The following is a 21,106-nucleotide window of genomic DNA, read 5'->3' as shown; positions in this document are numbered from 1 at the left end:
GTTAAAAAAACAAAACAAAACAAAACAAAAACCTAGCCAGCCAATCAACCAACCAAACAAAAGATCCAGAGAGCAGATTAGTTGCCAAGGAGTGCTGGTGGGGGTGGGCAAAATGGGTGAAGGAAATCAAAAGGTACCGACTTTTGGTTATAAAATAAACACATCACGAGGATATAACACACAGCAGGATGACTACAGTTCATAATATTCTATTGCATATTTGAAAATCATTAAGAGACCGATCTTCAAAGTCCTCAACACAAGAAAAAAATTTTCTGTAACTATGGGTAGGGATGGATGTCACTTATTGTGGACATCATTTTACATTATATATCAATATTGAATCATTAAGTTGTCCACCTGAAACTAATATAATGTCCTATGTTAATTATACCTCAGTGAAAAACGGACAATTTTTAAATAAATGGGTGAAATAAGACCTATCCAGAGACTTTTTACTAACTGAAGCACCATACTACCTTCAACGAATGGTCTTCTTTCCAAAGGAAATTCCCATTTCCATAGATCTTTATTATTTTTCTGCTTACAAAAAATAACCAGTCACTTAAGAAGTCCTAAACATTGCAAAAATAAAACTTAAAGTTTGTATCTCACGATTTCACCCATTAGGGAGAGGCATACAATTTCTATGACTCTTTACCCATAGTGGAGGACATTTTTGCCTGATCCGAGAATCAGAAGAATGTCACTTCTTTAAAACTTTTCTAAAAATCATCTCCCATTTAACTTTATCTCTAAACTATGGCTCACCATGAACAGAAGATAACCCTCAAGAAAAAAAAATGGTGCTGTTGAACTAGAAGAAGTTACCACCTGCCCAGGGCTCTGACCGTTGCTGAAGAGACCAGGAGTGTGAGAAGCACTAATTCAGCACCAACGGAGACTTTCTCCTTGACTAATCAGGAAGGATTAATGAGAACTGAAGAGATGACAATGTTCTCACTTTATGATTCAATTTGCATGAAAGCCCTGACCGCACACCTCCTAAAATAATCGTGTTGACTCCTACTGGATATGTCTCTCTTTGGGGCAACACTGACCTGTCCATTTCAAGAGGAGGATGCTGAGACCCAGCAATACGCAGGACACCCTTAAGAACTCAGGGAAAAGACTACCACGAAGACACATAAGTAGCAAATTATTTCTCTTTACAACAAGATCCAAATGCCTCAGAGGACCAGCTTCCCAGGGTTTGAATGCTCCCTCCATTTTGCCATGAGGAGCAGAAAGAATCACCAAGGCAAAGGACTGATGGGGATTGGGTGACGGTACAGGCTCTATCCCTCCACCAAGGACATGGGTGTTGGGGCATCATGCAATTTCCCAGCTGCCTGCAGCCTCTACATTTGCACGGGAGAGAAATTTAGAAACAGTTTAAAAATAAAGGTCAAGGAGAGGATTCTGGAAGATGGCAGAGTAGGAAGCACCAGGACTCTCTCTCCCCACCTAGACAACACTTGCACGGGCACAATCTGTCTGATGGAATTGTTGGGGAGCTCTGAAGTCGTTGAAGAAGACTTCCCACTTCCAGGGGAAGGCCTCGGTGGTAAATTGTAGTTAATTTTGGTCAATTTCAGCTCTAAGCACAGTAGCGGCTATCCATACCCCAAACCTGGTCACATGGCAGACAGCTGTGCATATGTTCCTGAAGCAGCCTGCACACAGCCTAGAAGAATCAGGGTGAATAAAAAGGACCTTGTCCTCCAAATATTGGAGATTTGTGCTCCGATTGCTGATTATTGCTTCTGATCACAGGTGCAGAAAAAAAAAAAAAAAAGGCCTCCCCTCATTGCTGCAAAATCCTCTCCCTCCAGTTAAACTGTTAGGAGATTTAAAGGGCTAGACCCCTTTGATCCCACCATTATTTTCCCCTTCTCCCCTTTCTGGAGCTAGACATTAAAGACTAGGACACAGAATCTGTACATAAGGAGAAAATTAGAAAGTGACCACATATGCCCAAGGAAACCTCAGCAAAAACACAAGAAGACATTAGATTTACACCTCAGACTGCTCGTCAGCACAAAGACAGCGCGCGCGCGCGCACACACACACACACACACACACACACACACGATAACCAAAAACAGTAACAAAAATCCCAGACAACTCTGGGGGAAAGGAGAGAATCTGATTTCCAGAGATACCACATTATTATACTCAAATGTCCAGTGTTCAACCAAAAAAATCACAAACCATACGAAGAAACGGGAAAGTATGACTCATTCAAGGTGGAAAAAAAACACCAACAGACTCTCCCTGAGAAAGACTTCATGGCAGATATCTCAGACAATGATTTTAAAACAACTGTCTTAAAGGGAGCCTGGCTGGCTCAGTCAGTGGAGGACTCTTGATCTTGGGGTTGTTAGTTCCAGCCTCACACTGGGTGTGGAGATTGCTTAAAAATAAAATCTTTAAAAAACTGTCTTAAATGCTCAGAGAACTAAAGAAATAGGTGCAGAAATTCAAGAAAGCAATATGTGAACAAAATGAAAAAAAAATCAATAAAGAGATGAAAAGAAACCAAAAAGAAATTCTGAAACTGACAAGTACAATTACTGAAATGGAAAATTCACTAGAGGGATTCAAAGGCAGATCTGAACAGGCAGAAGAATCAGTAAACTTAAAGACAGGGCAATGGAAATTATCGAAGCTGATGAACAAAAAGAAAAAAAGATTGAAAAAAAGCAAACAGAGCCTAAGGGACCTGCACATCATTAAGTGGACCAGCATGCACATTGCGGGAGTCCCAGAGGTGAAGAGGGGGAAGAAAAGAGGGGCAGAGAGAATATTTGAAGAAATAATGGCGGAACACTTCCCTAATTGGATGAGAGGCATGAATATAAACATTCAAGAAGTGCAACAAACTCCAAGTAAGGTGAACTCAAAGGAATCCAACCAAGACACATGATAATCATATTTCAAAAGCCAAAACCAAAAGTGGATCTTGAAAGCTGCAAGAAAGAAGCAAACCATCACATACAAGGGATTCTCAATAAAATTATGTGTAGATTTCTCATCAGAAACTTGGGAGGCTAGAAGACAGTGGGCAGATATATTCAAAGTGATACAAGAAAAAAAAAAAAAACCCTATTAACGAAAAACCCTGCATCTGGCAAAACTGTCCTTTGGAAGTGAGGGAGAAATCATGACATTCCCAGATAAACAAAAGTTGAGGGCATTTATGACCACTAGACCTGCCTTATGAGAAATGCTCAAGGAAGTCCTGCAGATGCTACACATTACTCTGAAGCTGTATGGAGAAACAAAGGTAAATACATAGGCAATTATAAAATCTAGTATTGTAATGATGGTTTGTAATTGTACTTTTCGCTTTCTACAGGATTTAAGAGTCTAGTATATTTAAAGGAAAACAATTATTGGTGTAAGAGCTAGTATCATTGTAACTTTGGTTGGAAACTCTAAATCTTGTTTTCTACATAATTTAGGAAATGAATATATTTAAAGGAGTTAGTAGTTTATGTTTTGGGATACACAATGTATAAGGTTGTAATTTTGTGACATCAACAACCAAAAGGGGTAGGGACAGAGCTGTAAAGAAGCAGAGTTTCTGTATGCTACTGAAGTTAAGCTACTATAAAATCAAATTAGAACATTGTAACTTCAGGATGTTAAATGTCATTCTCATGGCAACCACAAAGAATAAAGCTATAGAATATAGACAAAAGGAAATTGAGAAAAAATTTAAACATTTCACTACAAAATATTAACTAAACACAAAAGAAGACAATGCAAGAAGTGAGGGACAAAAAAGCTGTAGAGCATATTAAGAACAAATAGTACAATGACAGAAATAAGTCCCTCTTTGTCAGTAATCATGTTAAATGTAAATGGATTAACTCTCTAAACAAAACACAGAGATTGCCAGAATAGATAAAAACACATGATTCAATTATATGCTGTCTACAAGAGACTTACTTGAGATACAAAGACAAAAACAGATTGAAAGTAAAAAAATGGAAAAAGATATTCTATGCAAATAATAACCAAAAGAGAGTAGGAATGGCGATATTAATATCACAGAAAATAGGCTTTAAAACAAAAAAGGTTATAAGGGACAAAGAAGGACATTATATAATAATAAAAGCTTCAACACAGCAAGGAGATGTAACAATTGTAAACATTACATGCCTAACGACAGACCACCAAAATGGAGAAATAGACAGTTTTGCGGTAATATTTGGAGATGATAATGCCCAACTCACAATAATGGATAGAACAACCAGAAGAGACATAAGGAAATAGAGGACTTAAGCATACAATCAACCAACTAGACAGACATATATAGGACACTCAACCCAACAACAGCATACACATTCTTCTCAAGTGCACAAGCAACATTTCCCAGGATAGACCATATTTTAGGCCACACATTAAGTCTCAGTAGATTTTATTTTTAAAGTTTATTTATTTCGAGAGAGAGTGTGTGGGTGTGTGAGCAGGAGAGGGGTAGAGGGAGTGTGTGTGTGTGTGTGTGTGTGTGTGTGTGTGTGTGTATGAGAGAGAGAGAATCCCAGTAGGCTCCGAGCTGTCAGAGTGGAGCCCAAGATGGGGCTTGATCTCATGAATCATGAGATCAGGACCTGAGCTGAAACCAAGGGCCAGACACTTAAACAGACTGAGCTACCTAGGCGCCCCAAGTCTTGATAGATTTTAAAAGATAGATATCACACAAAGTATCTTCTCTGACCATGAGATGAAGAGAAATCAATAACAAAGAAAATTGGAAAATTCACAAAATTGTCAAAATTAAACCACACACTTTTTTTAAAAGTTTATTTACTATAAGAGAGAGCGAGAACGGGAGGAGGGAGGAGGGGATGAGGGGTTGAGAGAGACGGAGAGAGAGAATCCCAAGCAGGCTCCACACTTGGATGCTCAACCAACTGAACCACTGAGACTCCCCTAAACCACACACTTAACCAATAGAGCAAATAGGAAATCACAGAAGAGATTAGAAAATACTTAGAAATAAATGAAATAAAAAACATAACATACCAAAATGCGTGGGATCCAGTGAAGGCAGTATTAAATGAATGCTTACATTAAAATACAAGAAAGGTCTCATATCAACAGATTAACTTTATAATTTAAGGAACTAAAAGAACAAACTGAAACCAAAACCAGCAGAAAAGGGGAAATAATAAATATTAGAGCAGAAGTATAGGAAATAGAGAACAGAAAAACAATAGAGAAAAATCAATGAAACCAAAGTCAGCTCTTAAAAAAGATCAACAACACTGACACACTTTTAGAAAGATAAAAAAAGAGAGAAGATTCAATTTACTAAAGTCATAACTGAAAGTGGTAGTATTACTACCAATTCTACAGAAATAATAAGGATTATAAGAGAGTACTATGAACAATTATATTTCAACAAATTGGGAAACCTAGATAAAATGGAGAAATTTCTAGGAACACACAACCTACCAAGACTAACTCATGAATAATAGAAAATCTGAATAGACCTGTAATCTCCTAATAAGGAGATTAAATCAGAAATCCAAAGTCTCCCAACAAAGAAAAGCCCTGGACCTGATGGTTTCACTGGTGAATTCTATCACACCTTTAAAGAACTAATACCAATTCTTCTCAAACTTTTCCAAAAATTGCAGAGGAGGATACACTTCCTAACATACTTATGAGGTCAGCATAACCCTGATACCAAAGGCAGGATACAGACACTATAAGAAATCTACAGACTAATATTCCTTATAAACGTTAATGTGAAAATACTCAAAATAATAGCAAGACAAATGCAAAGCCTATTAAAAGGATTATACACCATGACCAAGTGGGATTCATTCCTGGAACGCAAGGATGATTTACCACATGAAAATTGATCAATGGAATACACCACATCAACAAAAGGAAGAAAAAAAACCCCACATAATCATCTCGATCGATGCAGAAAACGCATTTGACAAAATTCAACATGGTTTCATTATTTTTTTTAAAACTCAACAAACTAAGGGAGTACCTGGGTGGCTCAGCCGGTTGAGCATCCAGCTTTGGCTCAGGTCATGATCTCGTAATCTGTGGGTTCAAGCCCCACATTGGGTTCTGTGCCGACAGCTCAGAGCCTGGAACCTGTTTCGGATTCTGTGTCTCCCTCTCTCTCTGCTCCTCTCCTCCCCTCCCCCGCCTCAAAAATAAATAAATACTAAAAAATTTTAAAACTCAACAAATAATAAAAAGCATAATAAAAGCCATAATAAAAGCCATAATACAAATAAAATAATAATAATAATAAAAGCCATGAATGAAAAAATTCACATAATAAAAGCCATGAATGAAAAACTCACAGGAAACATTATATTCAGTGGTGGAAGATTAAAAGCTTTCCCTCTAAAATAAGGAATAGACAAGGGTGTCTGTTTTCCCCACTTCTATTCAATATAGTAGTGGAATTTTTAGCCAGTGAAATTAAGTAAGAAAAAGAAACAAAATGCATCTAAATCAGAAAGGAAGAAGTGAAATTATCTGTTTGCAGATGATATACAATATTCTTGCATGTAGAAAATCCTAGACTGCACAGATAAACCGTTAGAACTAATGCATGAATTTGGCAAAGTCGCAGGATATAAAGTCAACACACAAAAGTCAGTTGCATTTCTAGTCACAAACGATGTAGAATCTGAAAAGGAAATTACAAAAATGATTCCATGTACAATTGCATCAAAAATAATAAAATACTTAAAAATTAACATACGAGGTGAAAACCAGGTACAATGAAAACTACAAAACATTACCAAAAGAAATTAAAAGCATAAATGAATGGAAACACACTGTAGGTTCATGGAATGGAAGACTTCATAACGTTAAAATGTCAATATTATCCAAAGCAATCTACAGATTCAAGAAAATTCCCACCAGAACCCCAATGATGTGATTTGCAGAAACAGAAAAACCCATCTTAAAATGGAATCTCATATGGAATCTCAAGGGACCCCAAATAGCCAAAATAAAAAAAAAAATCCTGAAAAAGAAGGTCTCGTAATTTCTGATTTCAAAACTTACTACAAACTAAATCAAAACAATGTGGTATTGACATAAAAATAGACATGTAATTGACTCTTGAATAAGATGGGTTTGAATTGCATGAGTCCATTTCTACAAGAATTTTTTTGATAAATACAAAATTTATCAATTTACAGTACGGTACAGTACTGTAAATATATTTTCTCTTCCTCGTGATTTTCTTCACATTTGTTTTCTCTAGCTTACTTTATCATACGAATACAGTATAGAATATGTATAACATACAAAATATGTGTTAATCGACTGCTTATGCTATTGGTAAAGCTTCTGCTCAACAGTTTGCCATCAGTAGGTGGGGAGTCAAAAAGTGATACACGGATTTTTGACTGCCCAGAGGTCAGCACCCCTAACCCCCACATTGTTCAAGGGTTAACTGTATAGACTAATGGAATAGAATAGAAGGCCCAGAAACAAACCTTTGCATATATGGCCAAATGAGTTTTTACAAAGGTGTCAGGTCCATTCAATGGGGAAAGGGCAGTCTTCAATAAATGGTGCTGGGGAAACCGGACATCTGCACGCACAAGGATGAAATTGGACCCTTACTTTATGCCACATACAAAATTAACTCAAAATGGGTCCAGGGCCTAACTACAAGACTCAAAACAGTAAGACTCTTAGAAGAAAACATAGGACTAAAGCTGAACCACCATGGATTTGGCAATGATTTCTTGGATATGATCCCAAAGGCACAGGTAACCAAATATATATCTTAGACTTCACAAAATTTTACTTTTGGACTTCATGAAAATTTTAAAACGTCCGTGCATCAAAAGACACTAGCCCCATGGGGCGCCTGGGTGGCTCAGTCGGTTAAGCGTCCGACTTCAGCTCAGGTCACGATCTCACGGTCCGTGAGTTCGAGCCCCACGTCGGGCTCTGGGCTGATGGCTCAGAGCCTGGAGCCTGCTTCCGATTCTGTGTCTCCCTCTCTCTCTGCCCCTCCCCCGTTCATGCTCTGCCCCTCCCCCGTTCATGCTCTGTCTCTGTCTGTCCCATAAATAAATAAAAACGTTGAAAAAAAAAATTAAAAAAAAAAAATTAAAAAAAAAAAAGACACTAGCCCCAGAGTAAAAAGGCAACCCACAGTATGGGAGAAACTATTTGAAAAACATATATTTGATAAGGGATTTATCATCAGAATATATACAGAATGCCTAAAATTCAATAACAAAACTAAATGCCTGGAATTGAACAACAAAAAGACAATTCAAAATTGGGCAAAGGACTTGAAGAGATGTTTCTCCAAAAAAGGCCTATGAATGGCCAATAAGTGCCATCAGGGAAAGGCAAATCAAAACTATAGACACAGATACCACCTCACACCCATTAGGATGGCTACTATCAAAAAAAAAAAAAAAAACACACAAACTGAAAACAACAAGTGCTGGCGAAGACGTAGAGAAATTGGAATGCCTGAGCACTGCTGGTGGGCCTGTAAAATGGTACAGCCACTGTGGAAAACAGGATGGTGATTCCCCCAAAAAGTTAAGAACAGAATTACCATATGACCCAGCAATTCTGCTTCTGAGCATACACCCAAAAGAACTGAATGCAGAGTCTCAAAGAGATATTTGTACACCCATGATCATAGCAGCATTATCTGCAACAGCTAAAACACAGAAGCAACCCGAGTGTCCATCAATGGAGGAACGGACAAGCAAAATGTGGCATATTCATACAGAGGGATACTATTCAGCTTTAAAAACGAAGGAAGTCCTGCAATATACAATATGGCTAACCCTTGAGGATATTATGCTAGGTGAAATAAGCCAGTCACAAAAAGACAAATACTGCATGACTGCACTTATATGAGGTACATCTAGTATCAAATCCCTAGAGACAGAAGGTAGGGCGGTGATGCTGGGGACCGGGGAGGGGTTGCTGGAGAGTTACTGGGCAATGGGCATAGAGTTTTGGTTTTACAAAATGAAGAGTTCTGGGGGTGGATGGGGGTGATGGCTGCACAACAGTGTGAATGGACATAACACCACTGAATATTTTAAGTGGTTAAAATGGTTAAGATGGCAATTTTTATGTTATGTGTATTTTAACTTCATAAAGTCCATGTATTCCTTTAGAAGTCCACCCTGAGGGGCATCTGGGTGGCTCAGTCAGTTAAGCAGCAGACTCTTGATTTCTGCTCAGGTCATGATTTCGCAGTTCATGGGGTCGAACCCCACATCGGGCTCCACGCCGACAGTGCTCAGAGCCTGCTTCTGATTTTCTCTCTTCCTCTCTCTCTCTCTGCCCCTCCCCCCAGAGCACTAGCTCTCTCTCCAAATAAATAAGTAAACGTAAAAAAAAAAAAAAAGTCCACGTTGAGAACACAGCCTAAGGAAATAATCCAGAATGTGAAAAGCTCTAGCTGCCAGGATGGTCATCACAGCGATGGATGTCAGACACCTTTCCGGATACAGATGCACTGGCTCAGACACCAAGCCACCTGGAGTACTGTGGCCTCGGGAAAATTAGGGTCTGTCCAGGTCTCCCCGCAGGGGAGGGGATGAGAGGTTGCCGTCATGAGGTCGCCTCCAGTGCAGGTCCAGCCTTTTGTTAAATTACACGCAAAAAATTCACTCACAAGAAGCACTGTGAGCCCAGAGGACTTTAAAGTCCTCTTTCTCCTCCCCTCCCTTTTTGCTTTCTGCCACAGCTTCTGCCTGGTTCCCTCTTCCTCCAGACACCATAATGGTTCATGGCTCCCTGCCTCACTCCTCCCAATTGTCCCAGGTGCCCCTCAAGAGAAGGCCACGCCTGGCAGCTCCACACACAACCTTGCCTGCGCCCTCCGCCTACCCCCTCGCCTACCTAGTCTTCCTTTACCGTGGTCGCCGCCTCTCCACAACCGCACATTTCCGTGCAATTGTTCGTTGCCTTTTTTCTGTTGTCACATCAGTGAGACTTTGTCGTGTTGTCGGCTGTAACCGAGTGCCCAGCACAGGACCTGACATGTTACAGAAACTTGTGCTGAGAGGCCAATTGATCGCTGGGCGGAGCCGGGTGGGAATCTGTGCTGGCGGTACACCCCTCACGTGGAGAAGGGGGCATCACCCCACCAAAAATGCCCTCTGGCCATCCTACCCCCAAGAAGTTTCTGGGGGGTCTCCTCCCTGGGTGGCCCAGCCTCTCTCCCTCTCCTCCCTTCTCTTAGGAGCAAATACAGTACCCACCCCTCGTACCCCCACCCCACTCACATGTTCCATGCAGTCTGTCCCATCCCCCACACCCTGGTCCTTGCTGACCACTTTGTACCCAGGACCCACTCTCTCCAATCCTATCAAGGTATTTTCCCCAAAATACTTCCCTTCCTGAGAGGAATCAGGGGCGGGGGCGGGGAGGGGGCTGTGGAAAGAATTAAAATGTCACATTTTTGGGGGCGCCTGGGTGGCTCAGTCGGTTGAGCATCCAACTTCAGCTCAGATCATGATCTCACGGTTCGTGAGTTTGAGCCCTGCGTCGGGCTCTGTGCTGACAGCTCAGGGCCTCGAGCCTGCTTCGAATTCTGTGTCTCCCTCTCTCTCTGCTCCTCCCCCGCTCATGCTCTGTCTCTCTCTCTCTCCTTCAAAAATAAATTTAAAAACATTTAAAAAAATTTAAAATGTCACATTTTCATATAAAATTTTCATATAAAAGAAAGGAAACAGTCCACATGTAGTAGAAGAAAACAAGACCAATGCTTAAAAAAGTGGATATGGTTCCGCCATTCTATGGACAACTATGTGGCCACTTAAAATAATAACTTAAAGTTCCAGTATGTTCATATTACAGACAACGAGCCAATTTCCTTAATATGTACAGTGGTTTTATTTACAGCTAAGTAGGAAAAAGACCAACAACCCAGTGGAAAGTGGACAAAGGGTACGAAGAGGCAGATGATGGAAAAAGAACTACAAATGACGCTTAAATATTTGAAAAGATAAGAGAAACTGGGGGGAAGACACCATTATTCATCTCGCAGGTCTGCAAATATGGAAAAGTTTGATAACACGTGTGTTTGGGGGGCGGGGTGTGGGAAGCAGGTCCCCTCACACATAGCTGCTGGGAGTGAGCATTAGTCCAACACGTAAGGAGGGTAATTTGCCATATTCATTAAAGCTCAAACTGCATATTCCCTTTGGCCTTGCAAATGTTGCATATGTGAGAATACGCACACATGATGACTGAACAGAGATATTCACTACAGCACTGTTAGGGACAGCAAGAGACAGGAAACACCCTAGATGCCCAATAACGGTTAAATTAATTGTGGAACAACCGTAACAGAGAAATACTATTTAGCCGCTAAAAAGCAGATATTTTTGTTTTGTGGTGATGTGGGAAGATTTCCAAATTACATGACATTTTTAAAAAGATAAAGGGGCACCTGGGGGGTTCAGTCGGTTGAGCATCCGACTTCGGCCCAGGTCATGATCTCACAGTCTCAGTTTGAGCCCTGCATTGGGGTCACTGCCGTCAGCACAGAACTTGCTTTGGATCCTCTGTCCCCTCTCTCTCTGCCCTTTCCCTGCTTGTGCTCTCTCTCAAAAGTAAATAAAACATTTTTTAAACCTCCCCCAAAAACAAAAAAGATAAAAAACACTATCTAGAGCATACCATTATTTGTGAGAAGGGGGGAAAATATATATATATATATATATTTGTATATATACAATATATGTGTGTGTGTATACATACACACACACACACACACACACATATATGTAAAGGCCCACTTGAAGTATCTTTGGAAGGAGACATAAGAACCTAATAACATTGGTTGCCTTCAGGAAAGTAACCAGGTGGCTGGGAGAAAGAGGAGGGAGGGAGAGTTACTTTCCATTATATACCTATTTGTAGGTTTTATATTATTTTACTATATGAATGTATTAGCTACTAAAAAATGAAATAATTTAAAAAATGAGATAGGATGTACTTTTCCTGTAACATATAATTCCATTGTAGTTTAAAAGGTATAATTCCAGGGGACTTGGATGGCTCACTTGGTTGAGCATTTGACTCTTGACTTCAGCTCAGGTCATGATCCCAGGGTCATGAGATAGAGCCCTGCATCAGGCTCTGTGCTGGGCATGGAACCTGTTAAGATTCTCCTCTCTCTCTCTCTCTCTCTCTCTCTCTCTCTCTCTTTCTCTCTTCTCCTCTGTCCCTCTCCCCCACTCATGCTTTTTCTCAATCTCTCTCATAAAAACATTTAAAAAGTATATGTATATTTTCACATATGAGTCTACTTAAAAATATGAATATACACACATAGAAAAAAGACTGGAAGTAACCAAAGGGAAAACAGAGACGATCTGAGGTCAAGCCAATGTTCTCTCAAGGCTCTTTGAAGTTCTCCTTTGCCAAACATCAGAGCATCTCAGCGAGAAGGGCTGTGCAAAACCTTTCTGGGGAAGACTCCTGAGTCTGAGAATTTACCAGAAGACTCTGGAGTGACCCAAAGGATGGAGCAGGAGTCCCATCACAGAGAGTCAGGCTGGATGCAGCATAAATGAGTGAACTCACATTTCCCCAGGCCTCTCATCCCCCTATCCCAGGAAAATGACTGGTTTCATGCCTTGGTCCACTAGGAAGAAAGGATGTCCACAGAGCGGAAGAAGAGTCTGGGGTCAGAGATAGCCAGAACTAAGATCATACCTACCTCCACCCTCCAGATTCACAGAGAGCTAAACAACACTTAGGGCTTCCCAAAGGAACAGAAGGGGAGTCCGTGCCAACTTCACCCAGCTCTGAAGGACCCAAGTACAGATAGCATGCAGGTTACACAAGGACACCTGTTTTACAGGTAACAAGTCCCACATATAACCAAGCGCTTGTCTGCCTCACCGCTTTTGCAATGGTTTTAAGTACAGTGTGTGGGAGAGACATGTTCTCCGGGGTGACCAGAGGGACCAAAAATCTTCCCTTCTCTAGAAATCCTACACCCACAGCCAAAGTGATCAATTTTTCAATTCTTTGTTTCTTCGCAAATCATCTGGGCCTTTTCCTTGCAGACTACACTTCAGCCAAGGTAGACCTGTGGGCTACCAGCAACACAAAAATAGACCTGGCAAAGGACACCAATAGTTTGTGTCCTTAGAACACCTACAACAAGTTTTTATGGGGCGCCTGGGTGGCTCGGTTGGTTGAGTGTCTGACCTTGGCTCAGGGGGTGATCTCGCAGTTCATCAAGTTGAGCCCCACATCGGGCTCTCTGTGGTCAGTGCAGAGCCGGCTTCAGATCCTCTGTCTCCCCCTCCACCCCCTCCTCTTCCCCACCTGCACCCTCTCTCTCAAAAATAAGTAACATTAAAAAAAAAAGTCTTTACAAAGTATTGGCACTTGTGTCAATTTGCTTAACCCTCAGTCGACTCTGTGTGGAAGGCAGAAGAGAGGTTTGGGGATTGTGAATTTGCTTCCTAGCTCGGCTAGACTTGTAACAAAGTATCCTCCAGGGGAAGATCCTTCCTTGCCTTTTCTGGCTTCTGGAGGTGGCTGGCAATCCTTGGGGCTCCTTGCCTTATAGATACATCATTCTGACTTCTGCGTCTGTTGTCACATGGCTGTCACCTCACTGTGTGCTGACCTCTTCTCTTATAGGGACACCAGTCATAGTGAATTAAGGGCCCACTTACTCTGGTATGACCTCATCTTAACCAATGGCATCTGCTACGACCTTATCTCTAAATAAAGTCACTTTCAGAAATACTGGGTGGGGGGGGGGGGCGCGGTTAGGACTTCAACATATCTGTTTCAGGGACACAACTCAATCCATAACAGACAGGAATAAACATACTAAGAAGTTCTGTGGAATTTTCCTCAGCAGGGCGCTGTATGTGCAGAGACTACTTGGCCTGCCAAACATCCAGTCACCTCTGCAACTTTTTTTTTTTTTTAATTGTGAGACACTTCCAGAGACTTTCTCCTCTGCTCGTCCACCTTCATCAAGGACCCATGGCTCTCCGCATGCTTGTGTGGTGCTTTGAGGTTTGACCACGCCCTGGGGCAGGTCTCATCTCATCTAACCATGAAGCACCCTCTGCAGGACACATTATCATCCCCATTTCACAGATAAGAAACAGAGCTTCTGAGAGATGTTAGTTCATGGTCACCCCGCAGATACAAGGTGCTGAGAGCCCTGGTCTGCCCGCCTCCCCCGCCAGGTACCCAGCTGTGTGCCGTGCTATGGAGACAAGGCAGGTGGCCACGATCAATGGCCAGTTGGCACTAGAGTTCAGCCATGTTTGAGGAAGGCATACTGGGGAGGAGCTTGGATGCACCCTAAAATAATCAGCTTTCCCTTCTGCTGTGTTCTCCAGTGGGGGACCCAGCCAAGTGCCTTTCTGGGCTTATTGCTTCTTAGAAGGAAAAGCAATTTGGAGGGATGAGGCTCTCGGTACAGGCCTGGGGTACATCCCACATCCCACCACCCCCAGGTTTGGGAGACTAGGAAGTGCTGATTTTCAAACTGTGTTTTTTTTAATATTTATTTATTTTTGAGACAGATCTCAAAATATTTTTTAATATTTATTTATTTTTGAGACAGATCTCTCTCAGAGAGAGAGAGCATGCGTGCAAGCGGGGGAGGGGACAGACAGAGAGGGAGACACAGAATCCGAAGCAGGGTCCAGGTTCTGGGCTGTAAGCACAGAGCCTGACATGGGGCTCGAACTCACAAACCGTGAGATCAGGGCCTCAGCCGACTGAGCCACCCAGGTGTCCCTTCAAACTGTTTTTTGAGTCTCCAAACCCCCAATCTTTTAAAAAGGAAATGTAAGGATCCCCAACTTATAAAACAGATGCAAAGCATGCTTCAGGTAGGGATCCCTCCCATACCTCCCCAAACAGCCACCTCAGCAAACTCCATGTCCTGACCTCCTGAGTGAGAAAAATGTCTAAAAACCACATAAGGTGCGAAAAAGCAGATAACAAAATGCTCCTATGTCTTCACTTACTATGGGGTTAAAATGTTCATTAGAAATAGGCGGGAAATTTGACGGGGCGCCTGGGTGGCGCAGTCGGTTAAGCGTCCGACTTCAGCCAGGTCACGATCTCGCGGTCCGGGAGTTCGAGCCCCGCGTCAGGCTCTGGGCTGATGGCTCAGAGCCTGGAGCCTGGTTCCGATTCTGTGTCTCCCTCTCTCTCTGCCCCTCCCCCGTTCATGCTCTGTCTCTCTCTGTCCCAAAAATAAATAAATAAAAAACGTTGAAAAAAAAATTAAAAAAAAAAAAAAGAAATAGGCGGGAAATTTGACATTAAGAAATTACTGTTAAAATGCTTACAGACTTCAGATGGTGTGGTTATTATTATTTTTTTTTAAGATTCCTTATCTTTTAGTACATTCTGAGATATTTCAGTTGAAATGCTGTGATGTCTGTTTGAAATTTGTTTCAAAATGAGGTGTGGTAGGGGCGCCTGAGTGGCTCTGCGGGTTGAGCAAGCCACTCTCGGTTTCCACTTCGGTCATAATGATCTCAGGGTGTCAGGCAGAGCCCCACGCTCAGCGGGGGGAGCCTGCTTGAGTCTCTCTCTCCCTCTCTCCCCTCCCTTCTCCCCCACTCTCTCTTTCTCTCTAAACTAAAAAGATAAATAATGAGGTGTGGTAGAGACGAAAATGGGCTGCAGAAGGTTGGCGTGGTGGTTACATGAGGCTTCTCATCTGGCTCAACCCAACTCTGTTCCCTCTATTCTGTAAGTGTGGCATGGTAACAAAAAAGCATTTTTCGGCTAAAAAGACTGAATTGGGCGTGACGAGCAGCGTGGCTTCTGTAATTCTTTTTAAAACAAATTATTATCGAAGTACAGTCGGCATACAATGTCATATTAGTTTCAGGTGTCCCACCTGGATATTCCACCATTCTCTACACCTGTAGCTGCCCTTTGTCACCATTACAATACACATTACTTTTCATCTGCGTGAGTTATTTTGTAACTGAAAGTTTGTACCGCTTTTCTGTAAAGCACTTCAGTGAAGTATGACTGACACAGAAAAAGCTGTGTATATTTAATGTATACAACCTGATGAGGTTGCAAGAAAATATACACCTGTGAGATCATCACCACAATCCATGCCATAAACCCACCATCACCTCCAAAAGTTTCCTCTTGCCCTCTATGTGTGTGTGTGTGTGTGTGTGTGTGTGTGTGTGTGTGTGTGTGGACTATAGGCTGTATGCTGTACAGAAGGTCTCTAGGACTTACTTATCTTGTGTATCCAAAGCAAACTTTTAGTACTTCTTAACTACCTTTATGTATTTCGTCCACACCCCACCCATCTCCCACATCTTTTTTTTTTTTTTTTTTAATTCTTTAAAAAGCAATTAAAAGTTAAAAGTTCCAGGAGGTGATAGGGGCGTTGGGAGGGTGCGGAGAAAGGCGAGCGCAGCCGCGTCCCCCGTCCCTTGGCCCGGCGGTGGGGCGGGGGGGACCCCGACCCGCCTTCCTCTGCGGCTCGCACCCAATGCCCCAAACTTCTCCGGGCGGCAGGCGGAGCGCCGCCCGGCCCCGGGCGCCCCGTCTGCCCACCCTTCCGTCAGTCCTTCCACCCGGCCCGCCGGCGACCTTCGGGGTCTCCCGCCCAGCGCCCCGGGGCACCGCCACCTCCCCGCGCCGCCCACCCGGGCGCGCTCGCTACTCACCGGCTGCGCTCCTTCCCCAGCGCGCTGCGCACGAAACTGAAAGCCAGCCCGGAGAGCTGCGGGGCAGTGCCGGGAGCCGGAGGCCGCTGCCGGGAAATCACGTGGACCCGAGGTGCGGAGACCACGCGCGCGCCGGCTGGGCTGGGGCGCACCGCGGTTCCTGCGCGCCGCCGGCGGGGCGGCGGGACCCGGGCACACCCCCGAGGGGCGCGGCGGGAGCTCGCCGCTTCCGCGGAGGCGAAACTGAGGCAGAGGCGCGCGCGCGCGCGAAGGGTTCAGAGCGCTGCAGGAGGACCCCGGGATGAGTTCAACGGTCCGCTCTCCTGGGACGCTAAGGAGGCGGGGACGGGGTGGGAAAGAGGAGATGGTGGCGGCGCGCGAGATGGAGCCCACCCGGCCTGGCCCCTGTCCCTCCATGAAAGGAGGGAGAAGGGAATAACGGCGACAAGCGGTCTTATGAACTGAGCCTTTGGCTTTCTGACACGGTGCCAAACACTATCTAGGAATTTCGCTAATCCTCAAAAGAACCCTAAAGCGCAGATGCGAGCGTGACCCCGTTTTACAGATGCGCAAACTGAGGTCGAGCGGAGAGAGGTGAAGGACTCTGCCCCCAGTGGCACAGGCAGACACAGGAAGAGAAAGGAACCAGGAGCACTGGGCGGACAGAAAGATGAGCTGGCTCCCCCAGGAGGGGCTCAGCAGCAGTCCTGAACGGGGCGAAGGCAGTGGGGGGAGTGGTCCGACTCCCCTTCCAAAGCTCCACTAACAACCTCCTGGCTTTTTGCACCCCTTGCCGGACAGGGAGCTCCCTTTCTCCTGCAGGGAATACATCCATCCCTGGGTTCCACCCACGCCCGGGTGACAGTCCTGCAGTGAAGCAGCTTTCCTCTCATCACTTTTGTCCCCCTGCCTCCCAGGCCACGTGTGTGAGGGTGTGAACATGGGGGTACGGCAAGGTGGTGGTCATGAGCACAGCCACATCAGTGCCAGGCACCCCTGGATTTATGCCCTTCTCTCCAACTACTGGCCAAATACCTTTACTCAGGACTCAAGGACTGTGAAACCACCTTGACCCTGCGAGAAGCACTGCCTGACAGTCCCGAAGAGTGCTCCTGGTCAACTTAGTGAGCCTGACCCTTGCTGTGGGCCCCAAGATAGAGAGAAAGCAGCCCAAGAGAGCATTAGAGGGGACAGAGCAGGGATCAGAAGGAGCCTGACTCAGGAGATGGTGGCCTCCTGACAAATCTTCCCAAACCTGAAGGGGCATCCCCCTGCCAAGCACCATACCAGCCCTTGTCTCCTAGCCATCAAGATACAGGCCAGCCCCCTTTGGCACCCTCATGATGTGGACCCTGACCTCATCTCTCTCCCTCTGCTCTTTGTTCTCTGTACTACGTCGGCCTCCATGAAGTTTCCTGAGTCTGTCATGATTCCTTCTTCCCCAGGGACTTTGCACATGCCAGTGTCTTGCTTTTTTTCCCCCATCCCATTTGGCCAACGTGGCAGGAGGGATTTTCTTCATGTATCTTTCCTGGAGCCTTAGTGCCTCCCAAGACCGGGATGATAGAAACCTTTCGTACTACAGGCTGAGGGTGGGAAGAAGACCTCTGATCATAATAAGGTGGTCCAGCTGAAAATATGCTTATGAGAGATTTCTCTTCCATGTTAACATCTGATTTACTTCTTAGGGGCTCCGTCCCCCTCTTTTACCGGAAAGCAGACCTCTGTGAGGGTCCCTTACTGCCCCCCCCCCCGCCATCTTTAGGATCTGAAGCCCCTCGTGCCCCCATAGGTCCTGTCCAGCACTGGAACCACATGGGACAGAGGAGTGACAACTCACGCGGGAAGCTGGTCAGGAGAGGAAACGGCACCTTTGATGGTGGGTAGGCAGAGGCTGAAAGGAGCCAGCCCTGTGGGGGAGGGGAGAGAGGGTCTGAGAAATGCTCTCTGCTGACCAAGGGGAAGGCTAGGAGACCCAGCCAGGGCCATTCCAGCTTCCACTCTTTCCTCTCTCCCAAAGCCACATGGGCAAGCAGATATTCACAAGAAAAGCAAAGCCAGCGCACGTATCCTGTGGGGAAGGGAGCAGAAAGCTGTCAGGGCCTTCTCGGGGCCTTCCCCTCGGCACGCCCCAGTAATGGTGTCTGACACTCCGCCATGAGCATCACCTCATATGGGTGAATATCCTACAATGTCGGAGAATTTGGAGAGCATCAAATCCAACGCCCCCATTTTATAGGAAGGAAAACTGAGGCTCAGGGCTGGGCTTGCACCAGGTCCCAGCCTTCCAGCCCACAGTTCTTTCTGTCACACCAGGTTGCCAGTAGGGGACCTGTGCCCTTAAAGTGGGTCGAGCCACCCTGTGTGATGGCAGAGGTAATATTCTCCGGGTCAACCCAGAAACAGGGCTCCATGCTCTGGCTGGGCCATCAGCGTGCAAGGCCACCAGTAGGAAGAGGTGCCTTGAAGGAAGGGAACCCGGGGCTCCTAGTGGCTAGGGGGTCAGAGGCATTTGCAGCTCTGTCTGAGGAGAGCCTAAAAGGTGAACGAGTGCCTCCCCATGAGGTTTGCGTCCCCCAACAGCTCTGGACAGACTTGAAGCTGCTGTGCCCGTCAAGAGGGCCACTGTGAGTGCTCCCTGGGCACTCACGTGACCAATGCGGCGGGGGACCCTATGGCCTGGGCAGGCATCCATCTGTATGGCTGTGATGAAGTCCATCCCAACCCACACCTCTCGTCTTGCTCCCCACCTCGTGTGGTACCTCTCCTGAGAGAGGCCCCAGGGTGGCCTCTGACTGTCCACAGAGGGGAATCCAAGGCCCAGGGAACAGCCTCCTGGCCATTGCTCCCCTGCCCCCTTCGGCCCCCTTAAGCCATACCACCAGGATCCCCTTCCCAACAGACACTCAGGGAGAATGGCAGGTCCCGGAAAGAGACAAGGGAAGGATCCTGGGGTCTTATTTCCTTTGGTCCTATTGCCTGATTTTCTTTAGGGTCTTCTGTCTGCTTTCTTTAAGACATGAGGTACTTGAGGGGCGCTTGGGTGGCTTAGTCAGTTGAGCATCTGACTCTTCATTTTGGCTCTCACAGTTCATGAGTTCGAGCCCCGCATTGGGCTCGGTGCTGACAGCTCAGAGGCTGCTTGGGATTCTTTCCCTCCCTCTCTCTGCCCCTCCCCCAAGTGCATGTGCTCTCTCTCTCTCTCTTTCTCAAACTAAATAAATAAACATTCAAAAAAAAAACAAAAACAAAAGACGTAAGCTACTATAGGGCTTAGCTCTCCCCGTCTACCCAAGACCATTTCCCTCTCTCAAGTTGGAAACAGTCTTCGATATAACTCTGAAATCAAAAAGAGATGAGAATTTGGCCCTCCGTTGGACCCTCATGCCCCAGAAAAGAAACTCTGGGAATAATTCCAAGTGCTTCTGTCTAATATTTGAGGCCCTTCTTAAGAGAGCCCTTTTGAGCGCTCTCTTGAGATCTGCCTCCAGTCCTTTGCTCAGGTGGTCCTTTCCTCCCATCCTGCCCTCCCTCTGGTCTTCATGGCGATTCTTCCTCCTAATTAGGAGTCAGGGTAGAAGGGGGCACCTGGCTGACTCAGACGGTAGAGTGTATGACTTGACTCGTGAGTTCAAGCCCCATGTTGGGGCCGAGCTTACTTACAACAACAACAAAAAAGTCTAGGTAGGATCTTGTCAGGTCATAAGTCCTGGAGGGAAGGGACCATATTTCCCCACCGATATCTGTGCCTGTCCCCAGGGGGGGCTGGGGAGAGATCTGGGGAGTCAACCACCCCCTCCTCTCTCTATTTCTAAAGCACATACCAGGAATCCCAGAGGCTTAGGAAGAGCTTCTTGTTGGAAAGTTGTTGTTGGTAAGTGTTGTCAGAGTATACTGAACTTTTCAGATTCCTAAATAACAAACAAACAAAAAAGTAAATAAAATAATACAAAACCTTAAGAGGTGTTCAAAAGGCTAGCTGCAATGTGCTATCCTGGATTGGATCCTAGGACAAAAAGGGGTATCAGTGGAAAAAGTCTGGAGTTTGGTTAACAGCAATGTACCAGCATTAATCTCTAAGTTATGACAAAAATACAAAGGTTAGGAATGACTGTGGGGGGCAGTACGCTTTTCTCTATTTCCCATGATGTATCTGCATTCCTTTCGTCTTCAGCATTTGTGCATTAAGAAATATTGAAGATACACATAGTCCTTAGGCTTGATTCCTTATCTACAATGACAAAAGCAAGTGAGCTCTGAAAACTGCACATTTTTTCCTTCAGTCTGTCAGTAGACCCGGCCATTTGGATAGGGGGCTATCTATAGTATTTATCTCACTTCTCATGATGTGGAGAGAGACCAGTGTGTGTGACTGTGGGGTGCCACCCCACATCCCATAGGGGGTGTCC

General features: G+C 44.8%; 1 protein-coding gene across 14 annotated transcripts in view; it reads right to left on the bottom strand.

The window, feature by feature from the left end:
* The window catches only part of NLRC5 (NLR family CARD domain containing 5), an 85,965-nt gene extending 69,161 nt beyond the window's left edge, over nt 1–16,804 (bottom strand). For 13 of the 14 annotated variants that reach the window (XR_005797711.1, XM_040498076.1, XM_040498079.1 and 10 more), the window contains exon 1: nt 16,698–16,804. The gene's annotated coding sequence lies outside the window, so the exon portion shown is untranslated. The remainder of the gene's footprint in view (nt 1–16,697) is intronic. The other variant, XM_040498077.1, reaches the window with a different exon arrangement.
* Between the last annotated feature and the right edge of the window lie 4,302 nt (nt 16,805–21,106).

Source organism: Herpailurus yagouaroundi, unplaced genomic scaffold (genome assembly GCF_014898765.1).
Source record: "Herpailurus yagouaroundi ecotype Mexico unplaced genomic scaffold, PumYag 190, whole genome shotgun sequence".
In the NCBI taxonomy this organism is placed as follows: domain Eukaryota; kingdom Metazoa; phylum Chordata; class Mammalia; order Carnivora; family Felidae; genus Herpailurus; species Herpailurus yagouaroundi.
Note: the sequence above shows the minus strand (reverse complement) of the source record. Positions and strands in the feature narration are given on the sequence as shown.